We start from the raw sequence: 6,000 nt of genomic DNA on the forward strand, positions 1-6,000 counted from the left end.
CCTCCGGGAATTTTTAAATGAAATCTTCGGGATTTTCTCAGGAAATCCTCTGGGAATTTCTCAAAATATTCCACAGAAAATGTCTCTAGGATTTCTTCCAGGAATTCCTCAGAAAACTTATCTAGGAATTCCTCCGGTAATTTCTTCAGCAATTTCTCTGGAAAACTCTTCAGGGAATCCTCCTTCCTGGTGGATTCCCCGACGGAAATTCCTGGACGAATCTCTGGAGGAATCCCCGGGAGAAATCATGGAGAAATATCCAAAAGAATTCCTGGAAATAATCCCGGAAAAAGTCCTGGAAAAATAACTGAAGGAATCACCTTGGGAATCACCGGAGAAATTGCTGATGGGAGTCATTGAAGAATTCCCGCAGAAATTCCTAGAGGGAGTCGTAAAGAAATTCCTAGTGGAATTCCAGGAAAAATTTTGAAAGGATTTCCTGAAGAAATTCCTAGTGGAATTTCTGGAGAAATTTCAGGGAAAATTTCTAGAGACATCCGCGGAGGAATTTCCAGAAAAATTTCCGGCAGGATTCCTGGAGAAAACAGAGAAGGAATACCTGGAGAAATTCCCAGAGGAATTCCTGGAGAAGTTCTCAGAGCGTTTTCTGAAAAAAAGTCCCGGAAGACTTCCTGAAGAAAGACTACCTGGAGAAATTTTCAGTGGATGTTTTTGCCTTTCTCGTACACTAAGTGTACTGGAAAGGCTATATGTTCACTCCAAAAATGACTTTTTGATAGAAGGCCCGGAGGGTCGAGTCACATATACCAATCAACTCAGCTCGACGAATTGAGGTGATGTCTGTGTGTGTGTATGTATGTATGTGTGTGTGTGTATGTATGTGTGTGTGTATGTGTGTGTACAAAAAAAACTCACATCACTTTTTGGCAGTAAACCTCAACCGATTTTAATGACCAACGGTTCATTCGACGCGGAATCTGGTCCCACTGTTTCCTATTGAAAATGGTTCGGATCGGTCCAGCCGTTCCGGAGTTATGGCCATTTAGGTGTTCCGGATCGGTACCCCAGGAAGGGGCCAGATATGAAAACGCTACAAACCCATTCATGCGACACATCAAACCACGGCACTTTCGAAAACATGATGAACGGTAAACAGGAAAATAGTCTCGGGCCATATCTGAACCGGTAGTGTTCCGGAACCGGTTCCGGGTGACCCGCCGGAAGTGGCCAAATATGAAAGTGAACGAAACCGTTCATGCGACACATCAAACAGCGGATTTTTCGATAACCTGATAAACAGTTGGCAGGAAAACATTCTCAGACCATATCTGAACCGGTAGTATTCCGGAACCGGTTCTGGGTGTTCCGCCGGAAGTGGCTAAATATGAAAGTGAACCATATTCATGCATGCGATACATCAAACAGCGGCTTTTTCGATAGCCTGATGAACAGTAGGCAGGAAAATATTCTCGGATCATATCTGAACCGGTAGTGTTCCGGAACCGGTTCCGGTTGATCCGCCGGATGTGGCCAAATATGATTGTGAACCAAAGCCATACATGCGACACATCAAACAGCGGATTTTTCGATAACCTGATAAACAGTAGGCATGAAAACATTCTCACACCATATCTGAACCGGTAGTATTCCGGAACCGGTTCGGAACCGCTGGAACTGGCTAAATATGAAAGTGAACCAAACCCATGCATGCGATACATCAAACAGCGGCTTTTTCGATAGCCTGATGAACAGTAGGCAGGAAAATATTCTCGGATCATATCTGAACCGGTAGTGTTCCGGAACCGGTTCCGGGTGATCCGCCGGATGTGGCCAAAGATGAATGTGAACCAAAGCCATACATGCGACACATCAAACAGCGGATTGTTCGATAACCTGATAAACAGTAGGCAGGAAAACATTCTCAGACCATATCTGAACCGGTAGTTTTCCGGATCCGGTTCTGGATGATCCGCCGGAAGTGGCTAAATATGAAAGTGAACCTAACCCATGCATGCGATACAACAAACAGCGGCTTTTTCGATAGCCTGATGAACAGTGAGCAGGGAAACATTCTCAGACCATATCGGAACCGGTAGTGTTGCTGAACCGGTTCCAGATGTCACGACGGAAGTAGCCAAGTATAAAAGTTAACCAACCACTTACATGCGACGCATCAAATCGCAAGCTCTTCAGGCAACCTGATAAACGGTTAATAAAAGAGAATAGTTTCAGATTATATTTGGATCAACCGATAGAGTTCCGGAACCGGTTCCGGTGTCCCGCTGGAAGTGGTCAAATGTAGTAGATATCAAAACCCATGCCTGCGGCACATTAAACAGCGGCTTTTTAAATAACGTGATGAACGATTAGTCAGAAAATAGGCTCAGACCACAACGAAGATCTTTATAAAGGCTACCGATAGTGTTCCAGGACCGATCTAGGGTGTCCAGCCGGAAGTGGCCAAATGCCAAAAAGAACCAAACCTATGTGTTTGGTTACAAATCTGCTTACTCGACATTTAAGCTGAATTGATTGTGCGCAGATAGCACCATCCACCCATATTCGCGTCTACATCATCTAAACTTAATCTAGAAGAGAGAGAGAAAGAGTAACCTACATCGATATCGGCTTCAGTATCTATAACAACAATAACCACAGCTCAGTGTCGACTCAGCTATGACCGGGGCATCACGCAGCTCATATCACTCCATCATCGGTTTCACTATATATACATGTTGTCTTATCATCGTCGTTCGTAGTTTTTTGTACCTTACCATTAAGTGAAATAAAACCTAAGCTAAGTGAAAGTTTTAAATAAAAGTCTGTGTGCATGCTAACGTGACCAAGTATTAAAATTAAATAAACTCAGAAAGAACACTGATCGAACAGAGGTTGCTGTTCAAACACTATGCATGCGACACATCGAACCGCGGTCTTTTTTTAAACCATGAGGAACGATTAGCAAGAAAATAGGCGCAGACCACAATAGAGGCTACCGATAGTGATGCAAAACCAGCATTGGGTGCTTCCTAGGGTGCTTCGCAGGAACTTCAAAAATGAACAAAGTCAATGCAAGCGATAAATATGTGTAAGAAAACAAAATCTTGACTGAACTAAGGCCACATGCATACAGACATCTTACTCTACTCACTCTCCATCGTCCTTGTTTTCAACGGTTGAAACAAATAGGGTAGAAGCTTCAGTTTTGGCCAGTCCGGAGTTTTGGCCATAGTGCGGTATTGAGCCTGTTGCGATCTAAATCGGCGTAAATTTATTTTTTACTAGTAGATCCTAATACAATATGATGATTACAGCTGTGAAAACCACACATTTTGATTAAAAACTGGAAGAAAAAAATATATTTCCTTAAAAAATCTGCTCCCATATATCTATTTTGGCCAGGGTGCTTCTAATTTGGCCACTCCCATAAGAAAAACACGTGATTGACCAAAATAGAAACCAAACTTAAGAATATGGCCAAAACTGCGGCAGAGCTTCTATTTTGGCCAGTGCCACTTTTAATACAAAAATCAAGTATTGGCATGATTTCTGCAATTTTCCTTCAAAATATAGATTGAAACCTTTCTTTTGTCGCATTGGTTGTTTTCATAGGATTTTTTTATAAAAATGATTTCCCTTAGACTGGCCAAAACCGGTGCCCGCACCCTATGTATTAATCGTTGTTGCTTGTTTGACGTCTACTCACTACCAACATCAAGCCGCAGTGAAACGCAACCTGATTAGCATTTGACGATTATTTTTTTCGTAACGATGAATATAATAGCAATATGTTACGAATGATATGTCTGTTTGTCTGTACTAAAGCAATCTCATCAAATCACTGAGGTGTAAAAATATACAGTAGGATAGGTCAACGTTATATGCGAAAATTATCGCATTAACCCCGGGGAAAGTTTTTTCAATCCTCTTTTCCGTCTAAAACTACTGGGATTTTTTTTATGGGATTAAGTATGGGCAATTTCACTTGCTTGCATTTTTTGTCAAATTTTACATGAATTTTGTAACCTATGATAATAAAATATAGCCTAAAGTGTGAAGAAAGAACTATGTCGAAGACCGTAAAGCAGGGCTGTCCAACATACGGCCCGCGGAATCGATGAATGAAACTTGGCCCAAGGATTGAAATATTTGTAGATATTTCATATTTAAATAAAATTTAATATTAAAAATAAACTCGAAATAGGTAGAGTGTTTTGTTAAAAATTTTCAAAGATTAAAAAATTTAAATACATAAATTTAAAAATTTTAAACTTGAAAGGTACAGCCAAATTTGAAGCAGAATTTCAGCAAAATTTACTGAATTTCAGAAAAACGTTGCTGCTGAACAGCAGAGTTTACTGAACGAATCAGGAAAGTTTGCTGAATTTCAGCAAATTGTTTGCTGCAACCTGCAGTTCGGCAAAATTCAGAAAAAAAGTATTCAGGGTGATTTTTGCAAAACAATCAAGAATTCTTGCTCACATTTTATGACCCAACTGATGTCAGTGTTGTGATTTGCCGTGAGAACGGGTAATCGGATGTACAAAATTTCACTGTTGCATTCGTGCTTTCGAAATTTGATGTCGAAATTTAATGTCTGGCCCGTCGACTGGTATGGAGTATCACTTGTGGCCCGCGGCCACGAAAGGTTGGGCAGGCCTGCCGTAAAGTCATCTGTGATTGTGAAAGATGTTATATCCTAGCTTGTAATTATCGTCTTGATTTTGATCGGTCTTCAGTGATAGTGAAGGTGCTCAAGCAGTCAACTGAAAATTCTGATATTTTTCAGCCCAGTCTATACGTTTAGCGTAACGTCGGAATATGTTCAATTAATAAATTTCCCAATTTTATTAAAATTATTGCTTTTCTAAATAAGGTATTCTCAGGTTTCAGGAACAGTTCGCATTACGTCGACGGAAAGATCATGCTTCGGAATGATGGCCCTAGCACAGAAACTAGCTTAACAAACAATAGTAGAAGATTCCAAAAACAGGACCGAATTCTAAACCGCCCGATAGGTAGGAGATTGTCCACATCACGACGGTTTTAAACCGAACGGACTCAATAAATACCAAAACTTCCGTATGACATTTTTAAGTTACCCAAGCAACACACATGTTATAATAAAGTTATGACAGCGCAAGTTTTGGTTGTATAGAAGTTTATTTTACGTAATTCCAACATTGTGTTGAAATTACGTAAAATAAACTTCTATACAACCAAAACTTGCGCTGTCGTAACTTTATTATAACATGTGTGTTGCTTGGGTAGGCTAGGCCATCTTGACTAGGAAACCTTGAACGATTGAACCCTTGAAAAGGCGCCATACAGATCGAAACGTCGGAAAAAATCATAAACTAGTGTTTTCGATTCCCCCAAAAGGCTGAAGCCAACATTCTGAAGCAAAATCATCCCAGTCGTATCCCAACCAAGGAAAGATCATGAGTACATGTTCGACGAGAAAGGCACTATCACCACTAGGTGGATTAATCTGGGTTTTTTTGAAATAAAAACGGAAGTGTTTCTGAAGAAATTCCCGAAGGAATTTCTGGGGGAATTCCCGCAGGAATTCCTAGAAGAATTTTTTAGGAGAATTTCCCGGACAATTTCTTGAAGAAATTTCCGAAACATTCGCGGACATATTCCTAGAGGAACTCCTAGAAAAATTCTCGGAGAAATCCAGTCTGGAGAAATGCTTTAAGGAATTTCTGAGGAAAATCCCGAATTCATCGAGTAATTTCCGGAGGAACTCATCGAGGTATTCCTGTGGAAATTCTCGGAGGAAATCCGGAGGAATTCCTGGAAAACTCCTGGAGAAATTCCCAGAAGGAGTTCCTAATGTGGGTCCTAGAGGACATCCTGGAAAATTTTCCTGACGAATTCCCGGAGAAATTTTCAGAGGAATTCCTAGAGAAATTCCCGGAGAAATTCTTGGAAAAAATCCGGAAGAGTTCCTGTAGAAATTCCCAGAGACATTCCCGGAACTAAACGGAGCAATATTGTGGGGTGACAAAATTTGTCTACAGGGGGTCAAAGATG

This window comes from Aedes albopictus, chromosome 1 (genome assembly GCF_035046485.1).
Source record: "Aedes albopictus strain Foshan chromosome 1, AalbF5, whole genome shotgun sequence".
NCBI classification, from domain to species: Eukaryota; Metazoa; Arthropoda; class Insecta; order Diptera; family Culicidae; genus Aedes; species Aedes albopictus.